Source organism: Spermophilus citellus (genome assembly GCF_964194105.1).
Source record: "Spermophilus citellus genome assembly, chromosome: 11".
Classification (NCBI taxonomy): Eukaryota; Metazoa; Chordata; class Mammalia; order Rodentia; family Sciuridae; genus Spermophilus; species Spermophilus citellus.
Genome location: NC_138192.1, coordinates 135,098,783 through 135,123,258, shown reverse-complemented (window position 1 = coordinate 135,123,258; position 24,476 = coordinate 135,098,783). Strand labels below are relative to the sequence as shown.

General features: G+C 53.5%; 1 protein-coding gene across 4 annotated transcripts in view; it reads left to right on the top strand.

The window, feature by feature from the left end:
• Window positions 1-24,476, top strand: part of HDAC4 (histone deacetylase 4) — a 270,249-nt gene that overhangs the window by 3,542 nt on the left and 242,231 nt on the right. The window contains exon 1 of one of the 4 annotated variants that reach the window (XM_081260595.1): window positions 133-893. The exons of the other annotated variants lie outside the window; for them this stretch is intronic. The gene's annotated coding sequence lies outside the window, so the exon portion shown is untranslated. Of the gene's footprint in view, window positions 1-132; window positions 894-24,476 lie in introns of those variants that run through there. 4 annotated transcript variants of the gene reach the window in all.

The window sequence follows — 24,476 nt, the reverse complement described above, 5'->3', positions numbered from 1 at the left end:
TTTACCTACCACTGCTTTCTGCAAAGCGTGACAGAGCGTTCCAGGAGCAGGGGGACAGAGCAGGTTTTGTGTCTTGTGGTTTCATGTAAGTAAATGTGCAGTTTTCATGGGTTATTGTTAAATACAGGAAGCCTGCCTTGTTTGTTTGGGGGCCTTTCAGGTCACTTCTGGACACTGCTGTGGCTGGAAACAGACCTCTACCCAGGGGACCTGGGCCTTAGACCTGGTGCAGTCTCAGCTCTGGGCAAGAGCTCGAGGCCTGGGGGCCTGTCCCACGGGGGCCTTCCCCACAGGGCCCTGCGCCAACAGTGGCCTCTGGAGTTTGGCAGCTGAGTCTCGTTCTTGCCTCCAAGGCTGTGGAACTTCTAGATGGACAGACTTGTTGGAGTCTTGTTGAATGAATGCTGTTGGTGCCAAACAGACTCTGCACGTCAAAGACCTGGGATCCCACAGCAGCAGATCTGGAGAATGGCCTCAGAAAAGCGTGTGACTCGATCTTCTCACGTTCTGTGCAGTGAGCATGTTGATTTTGAACACTGAATGCACACGACTTGGTGTAGAGGTGAGGTGTCCCCCAAAGTTCGTGTGGGAGACCGGCAGGGAGGTTCCGAGGAGAAGTGCCTGGGCTGTGAGAGCCTTAACCCAGTCAGTGAATCAGCCACCTGAGGGTCACCTGCGTGGTGACTGAAGGCAGCTGGGGTGTGGCTGGAGGAGGTGGGCATGGGGCGTGGCTGTGGGGTGTAGATTTGTCTCTGGCCAGTGGAGTCTCTCTCTGCTTCCTGAGCATCATGTGAGCCACTTCCCTGTGCTGTCCTCTTCTGCCATGATGTCCTGCCTCACCTGGAGCCCTGAGGAATGGAGCTGGCCTTCTGTGGACCGAGACCTCTGAAGCTGTGAGCCCTCAAATAAACGTTTCCTCCTCTGCAGTTGTTCTGGTCTCGTAGTCACAGCAGCTGACAAAACAGCTCTTTCTGGATTTTCAGACCCTTACAAATAAGTGTGAACTTAGCCCTTGACTTGGTAAGCAGATGGTGCTTGCTTGATGTCTGCCCCAGCGCATACTGGGCAGGGGGCAGTCTTGGGAACCACGTGATAACTGACCGGCTGCACAGGTAGGGAAGGACCTCAGTCACAGGGATTTCACGGTCCCGATTGAGTGGACTGGAGGCTGTGGGAAGGCTTGGAGTCAGAGGATGGGCTGATGGGTTAGAGGCTGCCCCTGCCCAGATTGTGCAGAGGCGGGAAGTGCTCAGGCCCTGGGGATACAGGCCCTGGGAAGTCTCAGAAGCACTGTGCTCTGGAGCTGAGATAAGGCAGGTCCAGCTGACACCACCCACGCTGTCCCAGAGCTGAGTTTTCACTTTGTTCTTCCTGGGCCTGAGCAGCTTCAGCGTCAGGTCAGCAGGCAGGCCGCGGTGCTCCGGTCAGTCGGGTCTCCTGGCTCCCTGCATGGCCTGGCCTTCTCTGGGACTCTGGGCCAGAGAGCCTCGTCTCTGTCCTCCTCTCCCTGCTCCTTTCCTCTTCTGGTTTCTTTGTTCCCCTGAAGACACATTGTGGAGAAACAAGCCAGAGTCTGACCCCGTCCCACCCCTTGTTCCCCGGGCTTGCCCCAGGCCTGCCCCTCATTCTTCAGGGGCTAAGCTGTGGCCTTTAGCTGCAGCCCTCATCCTGGGGGCTTCCCCTGCCCCTGGAATGCTCTGTCACACACAGCTGGGGCCACTTTGGGTGCCACCGTGCGTCTGGAGCAGTCGTTGGCTCTGGTCAAATTTGTAGATGTGCTGTGAGTCTCTCCTTGTTTTTGGGAATCAGTGGGGAGCTCAAAAGAGAGAGCTGAAGAACCTCACGCCCAGCACAGCCATCTGATGTGGGATTAGGACGGACTCCTGTGGGCCCCCCTCCTGGTCCTGCTCCCTCCCTCCTGGGGGCACAGTCGCAGAGACAGCCCCTTGGTGGGCTTCCGCACAACAGACGCACCTTCCTGGAGCCCAGGTGCATTCTGCTGCTGCGGACAGCTGAGTCCCCACATGCACCCAAAGCAGTGTCTTCAGGGACTTGCTGCTTATGCCATTCCCTTGCTGTGGCTGTTTGTGTGACAACAGCTGTTCAATAAAAGCAGTTTAGAGGAGAGGGGGCCTGTTAATTCTAGTCCCTGGCTTTAAGACTAGATTTGGCCAGAGCAGTGGTGCAGGTCTCTAATCCCAGTGACTCGGGAGGCTGAGGCAGGGAGATTGCAGGTTACAGACTAGCCTGGCAACTTAGCAAGACCCTGTCAAAAAAAAGGAAGGAGTAAAAAGAAAAATCTGCTTTTAGCCCCTTTATCAAATATAAGATAGTTGTGATTTTGTGGATTGGTTTCTGTGTCCTCTATTCTGTACCATTGGTCCATCCGCCTGTTTTGGTACCAGTACCATGCTGTTTTTGTTACTATTGCTCTGTAGTATAGTTTGAAGTCTGGTATCGCTATACCGCCTGATTCACACTTCCTGCTTAGCATTGTTTTTGCTATTCTGGGTCTTTTATTTTTCCATATGAATTTCATGATTGCTTTCTCTATTTCTACAAGAAATGCCGTTGGGATTTTGATTGGTATTGCATTAAACCTATAGAGAACTTTTGGTAATATCGCCATTTTGATGATGATAGTTCTGCCTATCCATGAACAGGGTATATTTTTTCCATCTTCTAAGATCTTCTTCAATTTCTCTCTTTAGGGTTCTGTAGTTTTCATTGTATAAGTCTTTCACCTCTTTTGTTAGGTTGATTCCCAAGTATTTTATTTTTTTTGAGGATATTGTGAATGGAGTGTTTTTCCTCATTTCCATTTCAGAGGATTTGTCGCTGATATACAGGAATGCCTTTGATTTATGCGTGTTGATTTTATATCCTGCCACTTTGCTAAATTCATTTATTAGCTCTAATAGTTTCTTTGTAGACCCTTTTGGGTCTGCTAGGTATAGAATCATGTCATCTGCAAATAGTGATAATTTAAGTTCTTCTTTTCCTATTTTTATGCCTTTAATTTCTTTCGTCTGTCTAATTGCTCTGGCCAGTGTTTCGAGAACTATGTTGAACAGAAGTGGTGAGAGAGGGCATCCCTGTCTTGTTCCAGATTTTAGAGGGAATGCCTTCAATTTTCCTCCATTCAGAATGATGCTAGCCTGAGGCTTAGCATAGATAGCTTTTACAATGTCGAGGTAAGTTCCTGTTATCCCTAGTTTTTCTAATGTTTTGAACATAAAGGGATGCTGTACTTTGTCAAATGCATGCAATGGAGGAAGGATAGCATCTTCAACAAATGGTGCTGGGAAAACTGGGAATCCATATGCATCAAAATGAAACTGAATCCCTTTCTCTCGCCATACACAAAAGTTAACTCAAAATGGATCAAGGAGCTTGATATCAAATCAGAGACACAGCGTCTGATAGAAGAAAAAGTTGGCTACGATCTACATACTGTGGGGTTGGGCTCTAAATTCCTCAATAGGACACCCATAGCACAAGAGTTAATAACTAGAATCAACAAATGGGACTTACTCAAACTAAAAAGTTTTTTCTCAGCAAAAGAAACAATAAGAGAGGTAGATAGGGAGCCTACATCCTGGGAACAAATCTTTACTCCTCACACTTCAGATAGAGCCCTAATATCCAGAGTATACAAAGAACTCAAAAAATTAGACAATAAGATAACAAATAACCCAATCAACAAATGGGCCAAGGACCTGAACAGACACTTCTCAGAGGAGGACATACAATCAGTCAACAAGTACATGAAAAAATGTTCAACATCGCTAGCAGTCAGAGAAATGCAAATCAAAACCACCCTAAGATACCATCTCACTCCAGTAAGATTGGCAGCCATTAAGAAGTCCAACAACAACAAGTGCTGGCGAGGATGTGGGGAAAAGGGTACACTTGTTCATTGTTGGTGGGACTGCAAATTGGTGCAACCAATTTGGAAAGCAGTATGGAGATTTCTTGGAAAGCTGGGAATGGAACCACCATTTGACCCAGCTATTCCCCTTCTCGGTCTATTCCCTAAAGACCTAAAAAGAGCATGCTACAGGGACACTGCTACATCGATGTTCATAGCAGCACAATTCACAATAGCAAGACTGTGGAACCAACCTAGATGCCCTTCAATAGATGAATGGATAAAAAAAAATGTGGCATTTATACACAATGGAGTATTACTCTGCATTAAAAAATGACAAAATCATAGAATTTGGAGGGAAATGGATGGCATTAGAGCAGATTATGCTAAGTGAAGCCAGCCAATCCCTAAAAAACAAATGCCAAATATCTTCTTTGATATAAGGAGAGTAACTAAGAACAGAGTAGGGACGAAGAGCATGAGAAGAAGATTAACATTAAACAGGGATGAGAGGTGGGAGGGAAAGCGAGAGAGAAGGGAAATTGCATGGAAATGGAAGGAGACCCTCAGGGTTATACAAAATTACATACAAGAGGAAGTGAGGGGAAAAGGAAAAATAATACAAGGGGGAGAAATGAATTACAGTAGAGGGGGTAGAGAGAGAAGAGGGGAGGGGAGGGGAGGGGAGGGGAGGGGGGATAGTAGAGGATAGGAAAGGCAGCAGAATACAACAGACACTAGAATGGCAATATGTAAATCAATGGAAGTGTAACTGATGTGATTCTGCAATCTGTATACGGGGTAAAAATGGGAGTTCATAACCCACTTGAATCAAAGTGTGAAATATGATATGTCAAGAACTATGTAATGTTTTGAACAACCAACAATAAAAAAAATTAAAAAAAAAAAGATAGCCAAAGCTACACAAAAATTGATAACCATGTTTATTTGCATTTCATGGATCCTTTTTCATGTGGATTCTAAAATGATTGTACCATTGCTACCATATAAGGAATATACCACAAGAGTGCTTGTGACTGCCAAGCTGGAAATAAAATTGTGAAATTAAAAAATTATAAATTTTAAAATTAAAAAAAAAAAAAGAAAAGAAAAATCTGTATGAAGAGAGTGGGGACTGACTCAGCGATTCTCCTCTCGGGAACCGCGACCCAGGTCCAGCTGAGACAAAAGTGTCTCAGAGGAGCGTGTCCTAGGTCCCTGCCAGGCTTCCCCGGTAGCCAGAGGCATCGAAACAAGGCAAGGCTGAGAAACTGTCACAGCCAAGAGGACTCTAAGGAAGGTGACACCTGTGATGTGGGAGTCCTGGGTGGGACCCTGGAGTTCAGACGAAAACTTAGGACGTCTGAGTCAGTCCTGGTGCCAGTCCTCTGTAGCTCTGGGTCAGTGTCGGTTGGTTCCTGCCCTGGTGATGCTCCCGGGGCACCCTGGCTGTGTTGGTGACATGTGTCCACTCGGTTTCTAACAGCCCATTAATGAGGCAGGCCTGTCCGTGTTCTCTTTTGCTCATGATCTCTTTTCTCTCCACTTGTTTTATTGGTGCACTATGTGGGTGTGTGTAACGGTGTCATATGCGCATGCACGTGCACCACGTGATCATGTGACTCTCTACCTGAGTGGTCGTGCACAGTGGCCCTGTGGCACCAGCTCTGACTCTTTCCTCGGGGGCAGTTTTCTCGCTGCTCGTGGTGGAGCTGCCAGTCTCCAGGTCGCTCCTGGTGGACCCTGAGTCTGTCGTCAGCCCTTCCTGTGGCTGCTGCACACGCTGTGGCCCTGGAGGCTCCCTCTGAAGTGTCCCTGCATCCTGGCAGGTGCCCAAGCCCAGGTGCTGAGTGTGGTGAGCCCTCACAGGACAGTACCTGTGCCTGCTGCTCGTGTCCAGGAAGGGGAGAGGCCTCGTGGTCCGGTCGTTCCTGCACTGGGAGTCACCATTCTGGCTTCTCACACCTTGGGCTGGTTGTTACTGGGTGTGGCAGCTCTACCATGGGTTCACACGCCCTTGGCCTGCCCTTAGCAGGAGGTTTGCTGAACTTGTCACCTGTGGTCCTGGCCGTGGTCCGTGCATTTTTTTGGGGGTGTGTTCATTCTGTTGGGGGTGCCTGTTGCAGAGACACATTTGGCTCCACTGACGCTGCGTGGCTGTGGTTTGGAGCTGGCCTGGGGTGCTTCTGTAGCACTCTGTGTGCGGCAGCTGGCCATGAGGTGCTTCGTGCTGCGTGTGCTCTGGCCTGCAAGGCCGGAGCTAGGGAGCTGCTCTTGGCCTGCCATCACCAGTGTCCCGTCTAGGTGGGCACCGTCATGGTCATCGTCGTGGTTTTATCTGTGTCCCCGATTGACTCGTGGGAACCCACCAACCGGACGTGGCTGGTGGTGGTGTGCCTGTTCTCTGCTTCTCTTACTGTTCACAGGAGTGTGTGGGGTGGACGTGGCTGTGTGTCTTTGCCTGCTCCATCTTTTCTGTTTTGTACCAGCCTGGACGGCCTCCTCTCCTCCTTGTCTGTCTAGATGGACAGATGTGGTCCAGCTCTTGGTTGCTGTGGTGCCCAGGCCTAGGTCGGTAGTCCCTGGGTTTCTTCTTTTTCAGGGGGTGTGGGGTGAGGCTGGACACTGGCCCCTGTGTGTTCTTGGCCTGTGGAGTTTATGTGCAAGAGCCGTGCTTGCTGTTGTGCCTCAGTGCCCGTCAGTGCCCGTGACTGGACTTGGCCCTGGCCCGTGGGCACTGCCCGTTGTGAGCTGACAGCACTGCTCAGTGGTTCCTCGTGACAGTGCGATTTTCCTGAATGTTTGAAAGTGTCTCTTGGCTCTTCTTAACCTTTGTATTTCCATGTGAATTTTAAAATCAGCTTGACAATCTGAACAGAATTTCTGTTGATTTGCATGTGAAGTTCATTTGTTCTGAGGTCTCCAGTCTGTGAACACTATGTGTGTTTCTCTGTGAGTCATCTTTACATCCTCAGTTTCTGCTAGTCCATTTTGTTGTTTTAATTGTAGGGGTGTTTTCATTCTTTTGTTAGATGTTAGGGGTGTGTGCGCGCATGTATGTGTGTGTGTGTGTGTGTGTGTGTGAGAGAGAGAGAGAGAGAGAGAGAGAGAGAGAGAGGCTGTTTTGCTTCTTAACTTTCATTTCCTGTTTGTGGTGATGTTTAGAAATACAGTCTTTGTGCGCCGCCTGCCTCCAGACACTCTGTTGTTATACTAGTTTATCTATAGAAATGGATGCTCTCCATGGAGAGTGAATGTCTTGCTTATGCTGCAGGTGTCTGTCTGTCCAGTGCTCACTTGGACCTTTGCTGAATGCTGCACAGCGCTGGTGACGGTGGCATCTATGTCTCATTTGAATATCAAGGGAGTTTTTTAGTATTTCATTGTTATGTATGAAACTTGCTATAGGTTTTGTGTGAGTTAATGAAGTTCTCATCTGTTCTTAGTTTGCTAAGAGTTTGTCTCATGAGTAGGAGTTAAAATATTAGGTCCAACCATGTGGAATTGCAAATATTTAGTCTTTTTCAGCCTGCAAAAATGACACTCTCATTTGGTTCAGCTTAGACTTTTGGGCTTTTTCTACCCCTAGTAGGGCTGCTTTTTTTTTTTTTTTTTTTTTTTTTTACTCCTAGTAGTAGGATAGATTCCAGGGACACTGTACCATTGAGCCACCTCCCTAGCCCTTTTTATTTATTTATTTAGACAGGGTCTTGCCAAGTTGCTGAGGCTGACCTCAAACTTGTGATCCTCCTGCCTCAGCTTCCTCAGTAGCTGGGATTACAGCTATGCACCACTATGCCTGGCTGTTTTCCTTTTTCTATTAATCATAGATTTCTTATGCTTTATTTGATTAATGTGATGAAGTGATTTTTGAATATTATTCCAACCTTACATTTCTGTACTAATGTTTATAATGTACAGATAGTGTCCAGTTAATGATGGCTTCCCCGGCGCTGTCTTAAGTTTACAGAGGTGCCATGGTGTGGAGATAGTACAAAGGCAGTAGACCTTGTGGGTCAGATTTGAATATTGGTCCTTTCTCAGGTTAATGTGGTTTAATATGGCTGGGAGCCAAACTTCAGGCAGCCACAGGCTCAAAAAGGACGATGGTCCGTGCTGTACAGTGTGCTATCTGAAAACCACGGGGTGCAGACGGTTTGGGTAGCAAATGCCTTTTTAAATTTTAATAGTATTTTCAGTTTACTGTAGGTGTGTTGGGAGGTAAACTCATTATAAGTCAAAGAGCATCTGTTGAATTTGTTTTGCTTATATTCAGTTGAGGTTTTTAATCTAAATTCATGAACAAGATTGACCTGTGTTTTGTTGCTGTGACCAAAAGACCTGACAAGAACAATCATAGGATGAAAAGCTTCTTTGGCTCGTGGTCTCAGAGGTTCAGTCCCTAGGTGGCCAGCCTCCCAGCTCTGGGCCCAGGAGGGGCAGAACATCATGGCGGAAGGGCGTGGTGGTGGAGACCAGCTCAGCACTTGACAGAAGGAAATGGAGAGATCTTCACTTACCAGGGACCACACAGAACCCTCAAGGCACACCCAGTGACCCACCTTCTCCAGCCACACCCCACCTGCCTACAGTTACCACCAGTGACCCACCTTCTCCAGCCACACCCTACCTGCCTATAGTTACCACCCAGTGAATCCACCAAGTGGATCAGTGCACTGATTGGGTCACAGCTCTGGTGACGTGATCATTTCACCTTGATGTTCCTACGCCTCCTCTCTGAACCGTAGCACCCTGGAATTTTCTGTCCCGAAATCCCTTGGTTAAGTCTCATATTAAGGTTACGCTAGCCTCTTACTAAAAGTGTGATGCAGTTATCATCTTTTTCTGTTCCCAGGCTGGCAAAGCCTTTCTGCCGAGAGTCATGTGGTGCACTTCTGGCTCGTGGTCCGTGCCTGGTGTCTGTCTCTGCTCTCCCTCCCTCCCTCCCTGTCCCCCTCCCTGTCCCCCTCCCTTCCCTCCCGCCCCCCACTTCCCTCCCAGTCCCGTGCACCTGTCCCCCTGCCCTCCTCCTCTCTGTCCCCTCTCTCCTCCTCTTTCCCACTTCACAATGTAAAAGCACTTTGCAGGCTGGAGGAGACTCAGAGCCAAGACCCCTGGCCTGTGGGCTCTGGTCTGCTCCCACCTCAGGGCTCCCGCAGGCCTATGTAAGATGTTAGTGCCTAAGTGTTGGCAAGAATTCACTGCGAACCTATCTTGGAATTTTCTCTATGGGAATATTTTTAAATGATAACCTCAGGCTGGGTGCAGTAGCTGGAGAGGCTGAGACAGGAGGATTGTGAGTTCTAAGCCAGCCTCAGCAACTTAGCGAGGCCCCAAGCAACTCATTGAGACCCTGTCTCTATATTCAAAAAGGCAAAAGGGTGGGGATGTTGTTCAGTGGTTAAGCCAGCGCCCCTGGTACCAAAAAAAAAAAAGAAAGAAGAAAGAAAAATCAACGTGTGTGGGTGTGACCCTCTATTTAGATTTTCTATTTTTTGTGTGTGTCAGTCGTCAGTTTTTGTGTTATTGAGGTTTTTCATTCCATCTGAGTTTTCGGATGTTTCCTAGGATCCTAAGGCCCTGCCTCAGCTGTCCCCCTGCGGGAGCGGGGCCCACCTCCTGTTCACCCGGAAGCTGTCTTTCCGCCTCCCCCTTGGCTTGCTGGGCCTCATCTCTCACGGTGCTGCTTTTAAAGGACAGTGTTGGTGTTCCTGACACCCCCACCCCCCTGGTTTTTAGGAACTTGGTTCTGCGCCTGAGCTGCTGCCTCCCTCCCCTGCGGGGCTGGACAACTGTCCTCCTGGGTCTTCTCCCTGGCTGGGTGGACCTGGAGAGGGCCCTGTGCTCCCACAGGCTGTTCTCCTGGGTGTGGCCTTGGCTGGGCCGCGTGAGCTGGTTACTGTCATTTCTAAGCAGAATTCTGGTATAGAATGTCGTCTGATTCCTTTTTAGATCTCTGTGGTGTGGGTATTGGGAGGTTCAGTCATTCGTGATTTCTGTTTTATTTTTTCATCAGTAGATGTGTAGTCACTGAGATTCTGGGCATTCTTTGTCAGTTTTATGCTCTCTGAAGAGAGTGAGGAGCTATGGGACTGTGGGTGGCGCGTGTCCGTGGAGTCGGACACGGACTCAGGGGGCACCCGAGTCACCTCTCCAGACTCCAGGGGCAGTGTGGCCACTCCCTGTTGGAGTTGTGCATGCAGTGCTTCTCTTCAGCCTGTCAGTTGGGCCTCGGTGTCCCCTGAAGCTGGGGGGGTTCTCGCCAGCGTGGACATCAGGCAGCCTTTGGATCATTCTGGAATGTCTGTCTCTGTTGCCATGCTCCCTTCCTGTGTAGGAGTCAGGTATTGGTGTCCTGTGGCTGCTCGCCTCCTGGTGTGAGCTCCTGGTGTCCTGGGCCAGCCTGGCATGTTGACCCTGCTGCCAGCAGGCTCTGGGCCCGAGTGTCCTCCCAGGGTCCCGAGGCTGTGGTGCTGCTCTTGGAGCTAGATCTACACTGGCTTCCAGGTCAGCGCCTGCCTGGAGGGGCAGATTACCTGCAGGTGTGCCCTTCCTTCCTTGGTCCTGCCCTTCTGTGTTTTGCCTGAGCTCCCCGGCCCTGGCTCTCGGCTGTGGGCTGTTGGTCGATTGTCACCTAGTTTGCAGTAGCCCAGTGGAAATAGAGGCTTGCTTGTCAGGGCCAGCAGTTGCTCTTCTCCTGTTCCTTTCTGGCCCCTCCTTGAAGGTTCCTTGTCATAAGGTGCCAGGGCTGTCTCTGTGCGAGTCCCCGGGTGGCCTCATAGGCTTGCGCTGGTCTTTGTGTTGCTGAGGAATGGCTGCTGGCGTGTTTTAAGGGGCTGGGTTACATCTGTAGCTTTGAGTCTCTTCCCTGGCCCTTTTATTGGGGTGCTGATGACGTGGTCCGTGCTGTGTCTCGTGAATGGTGTCAGTCTCCCCGACCTTCAGGCAGGGTAGAGCCGCCTTGCCCCTTCCTGTTGCCTGCCCCTGCCGCTCAGTCTCCCTTACTTGGATTTTTACCTTTTTTTTTTCCCCCAATATGAATGAAGAATTCATTCAGGATTCAGCTTGAGAAACAAGCTATGGACATGGCTTTTTATGCCATTAACACCACACCTATGGGGACATCTGGTGCCCTGACGGGCCTCAGGCGTGGTGCCCTGCTGAGCGGAGGCAGGGACTGGGCGGGAGGTGGTTTTTCCCTCTCGTGCTGTGTTCTCTTACTAGGCCTCTTGGATCTCTCCTTCAAGGTGCAGCCAGGGCACGAGGGTTGGAAGGGAGCCTGGGGCCAGCAGGTAGATGTTGAGGGATACTGCACTTGGGGAGGGTGGAGGCCATCTCGGGAGGCTGGGAGGACAGCGCTGAGTCCATATTCAAGTGCAGCTCTTTTCAGTCCCCGGAGCGTCTCACTCGTGGCTTGGTTGCACAGCGTGTTGGTCCTGTTATATTCAGACACATAGCTTGTTCAGTGTTGAGCTCATTTAAATCATTTAAAAATAAGTCAACTTTCATTGACAAGTAGAATCCCAGGCTGCTTCTCTGGCTTTCTCCTCCCAGGAGCCGGGGCGTGCCCTATGGCCAGGCCACCCAGTGTGGGCTGGGGCAGTTCTTCTGCTTTTCTGCATCCGGGTCCTTCCCAGAGATGGGAAGGTGCTGCCACGGAGCTCAGCTGGCGTGGTGCCTCTGCAGCAGGCCTGCTGCCCCTGAAGCGTGTGGTGGTCTCCTGGGTGGGGTGTGTCGTGGGGTGGTGGCTGGTGACAGTCCCGGGGTAGAATTCAGGTATTCCTGGCTACCTGCGCTTGCTCCTGCCACTTCTTGTAGTCCCTGTTCCAGGCAGCAGTTCGGGGCTCCAGTGGTCCTCCATGGGACCTTTCGAACCGAGCAGACTGAGCATCTGCCGTGGTTGAGCAGCTCCTGTGAGACATTTCTTCTTCTGGCCCAGAGTGTCCCTCGGGCACCTTTGTAGGTGTGCCCACCCCCTGGTCTGGCCCCGCGGGGCCCTTCTTAGCCCCTGTCCTCAGCCCCTCCTTGCTCTTCAGCCAGCTGTGTAGCCATGTGAGGCCTGGTCCTGTTCCCGGCCGCCCTGTGTGGCTGTGGCCTCCTGCCTGGCTTTGACTCCCTGTTCTGTGAGTTGAGGACCCTGGACTTCAACCCTCACAGCTGCTGGAGGCCCAGGGTGGTGAGTAGCCAGTGCCTTGTCCTGACCAGGAATGTCAGCTGTGTCCCCCTGCAGGCATCCAGAGTGTCCATAGCCCGGGCCCAGAGCGCTGAGAGTCTCCGTTGGGTCAGCCTTGTCAGACTCATGTCCTTTCTGATAAATATAAACAAACGATGTCCTTGAGGTTTGACATTTCAGAAGAGCTGAGCCTCAGTACTTGAAGCAAATCAAGCAAGCACTCGTGTGCACACGTCTGCCTTGCCCGCCCCACGGCTGGCAGTCTGCTCTGTGGTCCCACCTCATGCCCCTGACCAGGGCACACAGCACAGAGGGGCAGACAGGGGTTGCCCTCCCTGCTGGGCACCTCACCTGCTGCCATGGCTGCATCTCTCAACATTGTGAAGGCACAGACTTGAGGTTTGTGCTTCGGCTTTTTCCTCTTTCAATGACTAGAGATTATACCGGACACCCAGCTCCTGAGAAAGGGGTTACAGCACATGGCGGAGACTTGAGGTTACTCCACAGGAAGACCTGCTGTCGGTGTGCGTAGCCCAGCCGTCCCTTCCAGAGGGAGCCTCCGGGAGTTGCTTGGCCCGGGGCAGACTGCTGGGTGATGTGGTCAGCTGCAGCAGGGCTGGGGGTGTTGCAGGACCCCCCAGCCTGATGGTGAGTCCAGCCCTAGGCCCAATCTGCTGGCCACAGCTGCCTGGGAGTCCTGGGTTTGCTGCTGTGCTTGCAGGGGAAGAGGGAGCTCAGCTTACACTCTGAGCCTCAGGCTGGTCAGCAGCGCCAAGTGGTTTCTTAAAAAGAATTCCTCCTCCCCTGGTTAATTTCTGGCATGCAGCGCCAGGGAGCTCTTGCGTCAGTAGGTCGTCACGGACCCCCAGTTGCCTGGACTAGACATAAACACCAAGCCCAGCGCTACCACTTCTGACACCCTGCCAGGGCTGCCTGCCCTCGAAGGCCCGGGATTGGCAGCAGGAGCTGAGGTGGCCAGGGACTGCCTGAGAGGGGAGGCCAGGCATGCTGCTACTCACTGCAGGGCCCTCCCTCAGGACGTCCAGCTTGGCACATGCTCCCTGTGCTTGCCGGCATGGGGGAAGCTGGGCACAGAGGGGACTTATTTACTGAAGAGCTTGCTGTTTCCTCCCCTCCCCCGGTCCCTGGTCTCCCCACAGGATGCTCTGGGAAGATGGCTTCTTCCTGGGGGCCCTGCTGGGAGGTTGGTGTGGTGCTGTGGCAGCACCTGGAGAGCCTAGGGGTGGGACAGCACGCCCCTTGCTGTCCAGATCCACGGGCACCGTCTGAAGACCTCGGGAGCTCATGGGAAGGCCTTTCCTGGCATCTCGGCCCTCAGCTGCCCCAGGGCCGCATCTGCCCTGCCCATGTTCTCATGTGTCCCTTCGACTGGGCAGCCTATCGGTGCTTTTGGCCTCAGAAAAGGCCCAAACCAATGCACGGCTCTCCCCAGCCCTCCAGTGGCTAGTGGGTTCAGCAGTCCGAATCATAGGCAGAGCCGCATGGTGGCTCCGTGAGGTCCCCCAGGAGAAAGCCTGGGACCTCTAGCGTGTTCATGGGTGGTCCAGGTCCTCGGCAGGTAGAACTGACCCCTGCTGCGGGTGGCGTGTGCGTCGGGGCTTCCAGTGGCTTCCAGGTGGGCACTTGGGGTGACTGTCACTGGCCGATGTTGAGGTGCACAGCAAGGGCCAGGGTGCACTCTGGGGCTGTGTCAGTCTCTGCCTTGTGAATCCCATCCTGTGACTGGACCTTGTCACTCAACAGCTCCAGAGGCAGAGCAGCAGTCCAAGGCCAAGTCCTGTCTGGCTGGGTGCCACGCGTCTCGTTTCAGGAACTTTGGTTTTTACTTATTTTCTACCTGTCCACACGAGATCTGCTAAGGACCACAATAATTTTAACTCTTGAAGGAAGATTCAAGAGTGAAAATCAGGGGTGTCTTAAGCTGGGCACGGTGGCACATGCCTATGATACCAGTGGCTCACTGAGACAGGAGGATTGCAATTTGGAGGCCAGCCTCAGCAACTCTGTGAAGCTGTAAGCAACTTAGTGAGACTCTCTCAATTTAAAAAATAAAAAGGCTGGGCATGTGGCTCAGTGGTTAAGTGCCCCGGGGTTAATTCCCAGTATCAAAAAAAAAAAAAAAAAATTCCTGTCTGCAGTACCGACTTTGTGCATTGTGTGAGGAGGGAAGACTGTTTTAGCTGAGAAGTGCTTACTTCATCTTGCTTCCCGGAGCCTCCTGTGTCTTCCATTCCCCCGAGCTCTGGGAGGTAGACTGTGGCCCTTCTCTGTCCCCTGGCCCTGGGAGGAGAAGGATGCTTACAGGCTGGAGCTTACGCATCCTGTTCCCAGCTCCTCCTGGGGAACAAGCCACTCCCGCTGCAGGTGAGGGAGGTGAGGCTGAGGGCTGAGGCTGAGAGCCCTAGGAGACCCAGCTGTGAGGAGGAGCTACACCTGGGAGGCGGGGCCCCAGGCCCTGTGGCTTCCTGGGGCCTCTGACACCCGAGGTTCAGTGAGCGCAGTTAGTCACAGGCAACGATTCTCCTAGAGACTGGTGCCGTGGGAGCCCTGAGGGGATGATGTGGTCTCTCCTTCCCTTGTGTCTCCTGCTTTGAACTCTTGAGTCTCTGGGTCTATTTTTGTGCTTCTCAAGATCCTCACCAGCAGTGACTCTGTGGTCAGACCGTGGCGGGGCTGCTCTGAGGCTCTGGTGCTGGTTTGGGGTTTTCAGGGGGCATGGGTGAGGGTCTCAGAACACACAGGCAGCAACCCCTTGATGGGTACCGCAGCAGGGGCCAGGTGAGCCACACGGACAGGACATCCTGCTGCTGTCCCTCCCAGGCCCCTTGTGTTCTTTATTGTGTCTTGAATGTCATTCCCATCATTTAATGAAGCAGCCCCTGCTTTCAGTCTGTTTTCCAACATGAACGGGAAGTCTTTGCTCATCATGTTTTTTACCTCTTGTGGTGAAATAGAGTTGATGAAGAAAGCACCCAGCATTTTAGCCCATTTCAGGTGTGTGGCTCAGTGGCATGAAGTGCCTGCCCACTCTTGTGTGCTCCCATCCGTCCCTGGGGCTCTTTGACCTTTCCACACTCAACTTCTGCCCCCAGCCTGGCCGCCGTGCTGCTCCTGTCCCTGAGTCTGATGCCCAGGAGTGGAGCCCTCCGCCCTGGCTCCGTCCACACGTCTCTGCTGGAGGCTCAGGTGTGAGGCGTGTGGCGAGCGTCAGGCCCTCCTTCCCTCTCGAGTCCAGCCGGTGTTCCCGTGGGGTGTGTGCCCCATCTTGTTTGTCCCCCTAGCCCCTTGGAGGGGCCCGGGTTCGGGTCTCTGGGAGCAGTGCTGCTGTGGCCGTGGGCGTGGTGTGTTTATGGGCACCCCGCCCAGGCCCCGGGGAGGGGGAGACCAGGAGCTGCCACACCCCTGTCAGCCGGCCCTAGTGTTACTTCTTTCTAGAGCTGCGCAGCATTTCTTTTCCTCTCTCCAGTGTTTGCTATTTTACTTTTTTGGAGAGTAGCCATTCTTGGGGGTAAAGTGGTGTCTTATTGTCGTTTAATCTGAAGGGATTTGTGTTGTAACCTGGGCACCTTTCTGCATACTTATTGGCCAATCGCATGTCTTTAGAGCAATGTCTATTCTAATTTTTTCCCAGTTTTTAATTGGATCGTTTTCTTGCTGTTGAATTTTAGGGCTACTTCATTTATTATGGATATTTGATTTGCAAATATTTTTTCTTATTCAATGTGTTGCATTTTTACTCTGGTGACAAAAGTGTTTTTCTTTTCATGAAGTTCAATTAATCTTTCTTGTTGCTGTCTTTTGACGTTGTATCTAACACGACACTGCCAAATTCAAGGTCATGAATAGCCTCCTGTTTTCTTCCCTGAGTTGTGTGTTTTTGTGTCAAGAGCAGTGGTCTGTCTTGAGCTGACCTTTGCATGTGCTGCTAGGTGGCTGCAGCCGAGGGTCTCCAGTCAGCCCAGCACCGTTTCTTGATGAGGATGTTATCTTAACCTGTACGGCGAGGGTGGGGGGGGATATGCATCTCGGGGGGGGGGGATCTTGCTAAAATCTTTTTTTTTTTAATCTTTATTTTTTTTTATTTTTACATTGTGCTGAGGATTGAATCCAGTGCCTCACACGTGGTAGGTGAGCGTTCTACCTCTGAGCCAGGACCCCAGCCCTTGTTAAAATCTTTAAAGGTTTCTTTTAAAGCATCGAGTGCCAGTTGGGTTCCCTTCCCAGATCAGCATAGAGTCTGTTCCTCCTAAACAGGACCTACAGCCACCATGTCTCTCATGGCCGTCCTTGCTGCCATGTTCACACCTCCTGGCCACACCTTCTTCTGAAGTGTCCCTCTTCACAGGATGACAGGTTAGGGTGGCAGTTAGGGCCTCTGTTAGAGACAGGGCAGGTGGTGTGCAGCCCAGGGCACAGCTGTGCTGACCATGGGCTACGGCCCCAATGTGGGAGTCTTCCTAGGCTGAGCTCTCCTGGCCTTGCACAGAGCCCCCAGTCCAGGTCTGCCTAGGGACTGCAAGTGTGCTGCCCACTGCACACTACAGGCGGCCTGCGCAGCTCCCCAGCCTGCTCATTCCCCGCCTGAACAGACGCAGGCTCACAGTAGGCCTTTCAAGGAGCAGGGTTTGTTCATTTCTCCTAAAGGGGTGTGAAAGCTGCTGTTCTGGTACTTAATTGACACTTCTTGATGACCCGGATGGCTGTTGCTCCTGTGCTCTGAGTCCCTTCCTTTGCCAGTCTTCCTGTCTGAGGTGATGTGCCGTGCGGCTGTCTCTCCACTGTGACTAGCTGCTGGGTGCCGGGGCGCTGCGGCAGCCCTGGGTCTCTTACAGGGTGCCTGCCTGGTCTCTCAGCTGACTGTAGCTTCGTTTTGTCTTTGCACATCCAATTTGGGTCTCAAGTTCAGGACCGCCTGCAAAGAGGTGACACCTGTGCCGTTGGGCCACAGGTTCTTGGGGACAAAGCCTCTATGTGTTGCTTCCTTGCTTGCTGGCGTTGTATGACACTCCTCCACAGGATACACTGTCAGGAGCTGTCAGTGTCTTGTACTGATTTTGTGTGAAAGCAAATTCTGAGTTTCTCTGATTTTTGAAATGTAGGTGTAGTCTCATCTGAACTTAAAATCCAGCAGTGCCAGAAGCTATAAAGCAGGAGGGAAAATGTCCCCATGGCCCCACTGGACCACAGTAGCTTAGCTCAGCAGGGTGCAGCTCTGGGAAAGTCACAGGTAGCCCCTGGTGTGGGTGCTCCGGAGGACCCCGTCCACGCCTGTACTGATGCACCTGTCTGTTCTGTGCATGGTGGAGCAGGGTTGTGTTTTAGACTTGCCTAATGTTCTAGTGCTTAAAACTCCTCTCTCAGTGCGAGTTTATTTTCTCCTATATTACATAGCACCTCGAGAAAATTATTATATACAGATCTTTGTGTTTGTTCTTTGCTGATTGTTCTCACTGTTAATGTTTGGATAAAGTTCCAAACATTAACAAACTGTGGGGACAAGGCTCACGTTTCTGAATAGTACACTGCCACCAAGGTGTCTGGCTGTGTGCCTGCCGCTCCCCACAGCCACCCCGGTGCTTGTGTTAGAGCCTGCGGTTCCTCAGGGCTCCTTTCCTGATGCATGCAGGAGCAGGGCTGGGTGCCCAGACCAGGTACGGTGACCCCACGGACTGCCCCGGTGTGGGGCTTGGGCATGGAGCCCAGAGGCCACCCCGCACCTGTGCCGAGCTGGCTCTCCTCTCCCTGACTGTTGCATTGTGGGCCTTTCCTGGGCATCTCCCTTGTGCCAGTCTCCTAGGCACTGGCAAGGAGCCCCAGCCCAGTGCCACCTCAGTGTTAGTGGAGGTCAGAGAGCAGATGAGTAACTAATGCCAGAGCAGCAGCGTGGCTGGCATACCTGAGTCTGCCATGCGCCTTCTCCTAGCACCCAGGGCCAGGCCTCCTGTCCCCAGTGTCAACCTTCCAGAGGGAAAGCGAGGCATTGAAAAGGAACGCCACCTATGCGGGGGCCGGGCCTGGCGCTGTGCGTGTGTGTGTGAGCACAGGGCTTCGCTGCCACCAGACTTCCTGCCCAGTGTGGTTTCTGGAGGGTGGGGAGGTGCCCACATTGCTGGGAGCCTTGCGGTGCCCTGCATCTGAGGGTGGTGGGGGCTGTGTGCAGGCTTCTTCTCACTTAGGGGTAAAGCTCCTGGTGACTGACCAGGTGTGCCATGATGGCGGAGGGGATGAGGTGGCAGCTATGGCTCCAAGCTGGGTGTGCAGCTGGGGTGGGGCCCACTGAAGGCCAGACATGGTGGGCGGTGGAGGTGATGGCCTCAGGGTGGGTGGGATGGTGGGGCAGAGGAGTTGGCGTGGACAGCCAGGGTCCTCTCACTGGCCAGGGTGAGCCATGCAGGGTCCCTTTCTTGTCTGTGGTGGGCAGCAGGCCTCCAGGACCCGGGGCCTTGGAGCCTCAGGGCAGCCTTACCACAGGTGCCCTCGAACACGACCTGCCGTTGCTTAAGATTCCGCGGGCTTCGTGTGGGCCCTGAACTCCTGTTGCTCGGTTTTACATCAGCGTGACTTATTACGTAAAGAAGCTCCCGTGGAAAAGGCTGGATCTGCTAGTTTTGTTCTCATGTCACATTTTGTTGTGTTGCCAAAAGGTGAACTTGAGGGGCACAGTCAGTTAGGGCCTCTCTGTAGACTGCTGCTTCCCGGGTGTCAGGCCCGTGGGCACAGCCGAGAGCCCCGGCAGCATCAGCATGCTGAGCAGCAAGGGAGGCAGCAGGGTGCAGCACCAGGCCCATCCAGGGGTGACAAGACACATCATAGTGAGGGAGCTGCTGTTTTTGCCATAGAAGTGAGGGAGATTAACTACAGCCTCCGGAGACTGTGTGTGCCCAGTGGAGGGGTGTTGTGGGCTAGTGAGAGGATCTAGGGGGCAGGCTGCAGTCATCCAGCTGAGGGGACAATTCAGAGGGAGGTGGCACTGGGCTCAGCCTGGTGACCTATTACAGGCGTCTCACAGCAGACGGGGAAGAGACAGCTGAAGACGCTTCCCTGTTGGAGAGGTGGAAAGTCAGACAGCCCAGCCAGAGGGTGCCATGACCTTGCCTGGTATGGAAGAGAGGTCCTGCCTCGGCAAGGAGAGCCCGAGCAAGGTGCCCCACAGGGAGAGACCGCAGTGGGCTTGCCCTCTGCAGAGGACCCAGCCCTGTCCTGGGGTGTGGGTCAGTGCTCTCCCCCAGTTCTGTCAGCGTGGACCCTACTGAAGATTGCTTCTAAACACAGAAAAATGTCCTCTAACTTTACAAGGCTCAAAGAGTCTTAATTTTAGAATCTGTTAGAGACCACGATAGGACAAAACTTTTTATCTTACTTATGAACGCCACCGTAAAGATCTCAATTGAATACTGGGGGGAGAGCAGGACAGCCCACTGAACAGCCTCATGGCGTGTGGCTGTGTGGGGAAAGCTGGGGAGGTCTTGTGGAAATGAGAGGTGCTTTAGGAAAGTCAAAGGTGGACGAGTTCGCATGCCTCTTCTCACGCCAGGCCATGGGACACGGGCCTGGAAAGGCATGTGGTTCTTTCAGGTGGCAGGTTGGGCCCTGAGGAGGCAGAGGCGGGCGGGCCTAAGGGCAGGGGGCGCAGTCTAGGGCTGGTGCCCTTAGCACGTCTGTGCAGTGTGGCTTGGGATGCCAGCACCTTCGCTACGTGGGTACCCCAAACAGATTGACCTGAGGACCTTAAAAAGTTCTGCAGGCTCATAAGTTGTAAGGAGCCCGTCGGTCTGTTCAACAAACAGGCCTTCCGTTCCATGGACGGGCAGCAGCGCCCAGCACTTCCCTCTCTCATCTCTGCACATTGTGTTTGGTGATTGATGTTCGTTTCCTGGTCCCCTTACTCCTGCTTTTGGTTTTCCTACCTGTGTTGGTTTTAAATTTTAATCATCAAACACTGTGTCTCTTCAAGTGCCTCACAGAAGGAAGCCGCAGAGGCAGCAGGTTCTCTCCCAACACGACCCACAGTTGTGCCCACTGCTGACAGCTGGAGTGCTGCTGGGAGGGCCCCGTGTGGCCACAGGCTGTCCAGTCCCACGTGCTGGTCGGACCACTCGACCCTGCGCCGTGCAGACGAGCATGTGTTCTCCCGTGTTGTCCCTGTGAGTCTGGAAGTGCAGATTCTTAATCCATTGGTTATAATGCTTCGTTGCTGAGAATCTCTTTTTGTGCCCATGTTGCCCAGCTGCGGCCCCACGGAGCCCTCTTGCTGGCTTCTCTGGCAGGTCCCCAGTACTTTAGGTAAGAGATTCGTCTTCTCCTGTCCTTCTCTGGAACTCCCCGGCCCGGAGCTGACAGTTCCCCTGGGAGGCCTGGCTCCCTCTCTCAGGGAGGTGTTTTGAAATCGGTGCTGGGCATGGGCAGTACTTCTGGCCTTTGGTAGCAGAGCCTGGATGGTGTGTGTGCGTGGCCCTGGCCAGGCTCATGTGTGCACTCTGCTCACAGCCACGCCTGCGTTCTGCCCAGCCCCACGGGGCCCGGGAGGACTCGTGTCTCCTGTGTCACCCTCTCTGCTCTCCAGACCTCCAGCCCAGGGCCACTTGTGCTCACCAGTTGTGGTGATTACCTGGGCCTCTGTGAACAAGGAGCCCAGGGACCAGGGCTCAGTGTGGCCTTGGCGCAGGTGACCCAGCATGGTGCCCAGGCCACTGTAGGCCGCTCACCCCGTGCTTAGGTGGATTGGCCCACTTGTTTCTCCCAGGTTTCGTTTTGGAGGTTCCCCTTCCTCATGTTTCTGATTTTATTTTCACTTTTCGAGAGATTGTGACCTTAGTCTGCTTCTGTGTGGAAGCTCGACTGGGAAGTGCAGGCACAGGTGGCCAGTGTGCGTGTCTCTGCGCATGGCCTCTGTCCTGCAGGCACAACGCACTTCACGGAGTCCTGGGACCCAGCCCAGCCCATCTCAGCCCTCTGGTTCCTCCAGAGCCACTACCACCTCCTGCGTGGGCACCAAGGCACGCCTGTAAGCCATGTCCAGTGAGTGACCTCGAAGGGTGTGCTGCCTGGGTGGCAGTGAGTCTTCTGCCTGAGTTTGCAGAGGTGATTATGGGGGAGAGCAGCAGACAGAGCTGTGGGGGATTTTGTCCCCGTCCCCAGGGAGTGTGCCCTGAGGTAGCCCTGGCTGGCTTGAGGTGCCTCTTCCCACAGCTTGGCTGGCGCCCCCCCCCCCCCCGCTTGGCCAGCCTGACAGACGGGACTTTGCCTTTGCCTCTGCCCTGGTCCTGTTGGGATGCTGCTCTTGGCTCTCACCCTCTCTGCAAGCTCCAGACACAGGGCCTTGGTCTTTATCTGCTGCACTCAGGGCTCTCCCCCCTCTGGCATTGGTCTGGTGCTCTTCGGGATGCTCCGTGGCCACGTGAGGTTTTCCCAGGGTCAGACTCACCCTTTCTCTTTCTGTTTTTCTTTTCTGTTTCCCCAGGACTGGGCATTGAACCCAGGAAACTCTACCTCTGAGCTCCATCCCAGCTCTTTTTCTCGTATTTTTAGATGGTCTTGCTGAGGTGCCCATGCTGACCTGAACGTGCCTGCTTCCTGTTTCCTTATGGCGTCTAGATGGGCAGTGCATTTGGGAAGCTGCCCTGGCCCCAAGCCAGAGCTCTAGGTTTCTCAGGCTGTCGGCTGCCTCCCTCACTGCCGCCTGCTGCGTTTGGAGTCATGGGTGGAGTTAGGTTGGATCTAATTTCCTCTTCCTGGGTGAGTCCCCAGTGGTCCGGTTTGTTTCAGTGACTGAGATGCCACTTTCACCCTGAGCTGGAGCTCTGGGCTGGTGGCTCTGTTTCTGGACAGAGATCTTGTGTGGTCTGGTGCTGGCAGTCTGCCCTCTCGGGACCAGGCCTTTGTGGCCAGCCCTAGGGACTGACCCGTGTGTCCCCGTCCAGTGGTCTCCTCCTTCTAGAGCTCCAGCCGACGTGTGTATCCTTCCAGCCCTGCCCTTTGCCCTGTCACCCCGTGTCCTTCTGTGTGTCCCCAGGTGACTGCAGGGTGTTCTGTGTGGAGCGCTCGTCTCTTGGGCTCTGTGGCTTGGCTGTGTAACCTGTTCACAGTCGTACATCTGCACATTCTGTCTGGATCCTTTCCAGCTCTGGCCAGCACTGGCATCACTGAGGACCACTGGCACGCAGTTCCTCTAGAGAAGGCGTGGGCGGTCACACCCCCTGGCAGATGGGAGGCTGAGGAGTAGAGGGCTGGGGAGCCAGCTGGGCTTCACGGTACTGAGCGACAGACCTCTGAAGGACCCTGCTGTCCCTTTTCCTTCCTTTTGTGCAGTGCTGGGTGGCACCCAGGGCTTCGTGTATGTGAAGGCAAGTGCTCGACCCTCAGCCCTTTATTTAACTTGAGACGGGCTCTTTCAGAGTTGCCCAGGCTAGCCTTGAATTGTGACCCTCCTGACTCAGCCTCACGAGTGGCTGGGACCCAGGTGTGTGCGCTGCCTGGCTCTGCTGTCTCTCCATGCATGTCCCTCGCGTCCATTCTGTGACCAGTGCTGATCTTCTGGGGTAGATGTCCTTCCTAACCTGACTTCCACTCCTTATGATCTTTCTGGGGAGTACCGGGGATTGAACCCAGGGCCACTTGACCACTGAGCCACATCCCCAGCCCTATCTTATATTTTATTTAGAGACAGGGTCTCACTGAGTTGCTTAGTGCCTTGCTTTTGCTGAGGTTGGCTTTGAACTCGCGATCCTTCTGTCAGCCTCCTGAGCCACTGGGATTACTGGCATGTGCCACTGTGCCCTGCTCCTCGTGATTTTTGATTGTGACTTTTTGCCTATATTTTTACAGACAGTTTCAGGGTCAATAAATACCATGTTCTTCCACAGATGGTTTGGGCTTGCTTCTGCCCATTCCCCGGGGGCCCTGAGATACAACTTTGGGTACACCTGCCAGGGTCGTAGCTCAGGTCTCATGGGCTGTCTGAGTTCTTCCCTAGATCAGTGCTAGGTGACGGTGGCTAAGAATCCCCAGGGGCATCTTCTTTCTTGCTGTGCCCCGTTTTGTCCATTGTCAGGCCTGGGGGGAGCTGCAATCTGGCTTCCTGTCCATGCTCACAAAGACCCAGCAAGTGGTCTGGAGAGGCAGTGCCCAGGCTGGGCTCCAGCTCCCCCTGGCTCTGCGCCCCAGCTCTCCCTGCCTAGAACATCTGCCCTCCCAGGCTGTCCTTTCTGGCCTGCTCGTGCCGCTCTACAGGGGACCATCTGAGGTGGAGTCAGCCTGCTGCCCAGCACAGAGGCCCTCTCCTCCTGGCTTCAGTCACCAGTCTGTCAGGCAGCTTTCTTGTGAGGCTCTCTGCTGGTTTTCACAAGAAGCAAACGTTCTCTGAGAATGTGACCGGGCAGAGCCTGGGTGTTCTGGGGCATGGAGATGGTGAGTTAAGTGACATTTCCAACTGTCACTGCCCTCCTGGTATTGTCCTGTTGAGGCTCTGGGCAGGGCAGCCCACTCTGACTTGGAGAAGGTCCGAGCAGCTGCCTATGCTTTGTTCTGGCCAGGTGTGGAGCCACTGATGGTCATGGTCCTCTCTGCGGTCTCTGTTCCCCATCTGCTCCTGGGGTGCGACTTGTCCCTGCCATGCGGGCACGTCACCAGCTTACTTGCTGTGGGCTTTGCTGCTGTCTCCACAGAGCACACTTCAGATGTGCTGTGAGCACAAGCAGAAGGCTGCCTGCGGCTGGCGTCTTGTGCTGATGTCCGGAGATGGCAGGTGAAGGAATTTCCCATCTCTGGACCTTCCCCAGGGAGGTGTGTGGGCATGGGTCAGCCAAGGAGTGTCCTCAGCCTCCATGCCCCATGTGTGGGCCAGGCACCTTGGCTCCTTACCCTCAGGCCTCCCATTGGCATGTGCCTGGGGGGGCTGGAGCACTGCCTCCAGAGGGGAGCTGGGGGTCGCCAGGCTTCTGCTGTCCTCCCTGGGCCTGCTTCCCTGGTCCTGGCTTCTGAGGAAGCCTCTGTCCATTTTGCAGGCACGCCTGCAGGAGCAGAGCGCTGGCCCCACGTCCTGTTCTCTCATCCTTGTTGAAGCACATTTGAAGGCGAATGCTCGAGAGGGCTGCCACAGAAAACCCTAGCTTCACGCCTGCGGAACCGTGGCAGGAACGACACGGCCCCTGTTCTGTGTACAGTTTTCCCTTTTTTGTAAAGACTCGAGTGGACGTTTTGTTGAGCTGGATAGGTGAGGAAAAGAGCCACGGCTCTCCTCTGCAGCCTGGAGCAGCTCCTTTTTCCTAAGAAAGCCGTGCGTCACAGGCGCGATTGGCTTGGGGGGTCGGACAGCAGGGAGCTCCTCCTCTGCAGTCTGAGGTCTGGCTTTGGCGTCCTCTCCAGCAGTTGAGGGAGAGGGCTGAGTGGACTGCGCGTGTGTCCCTTGAGACT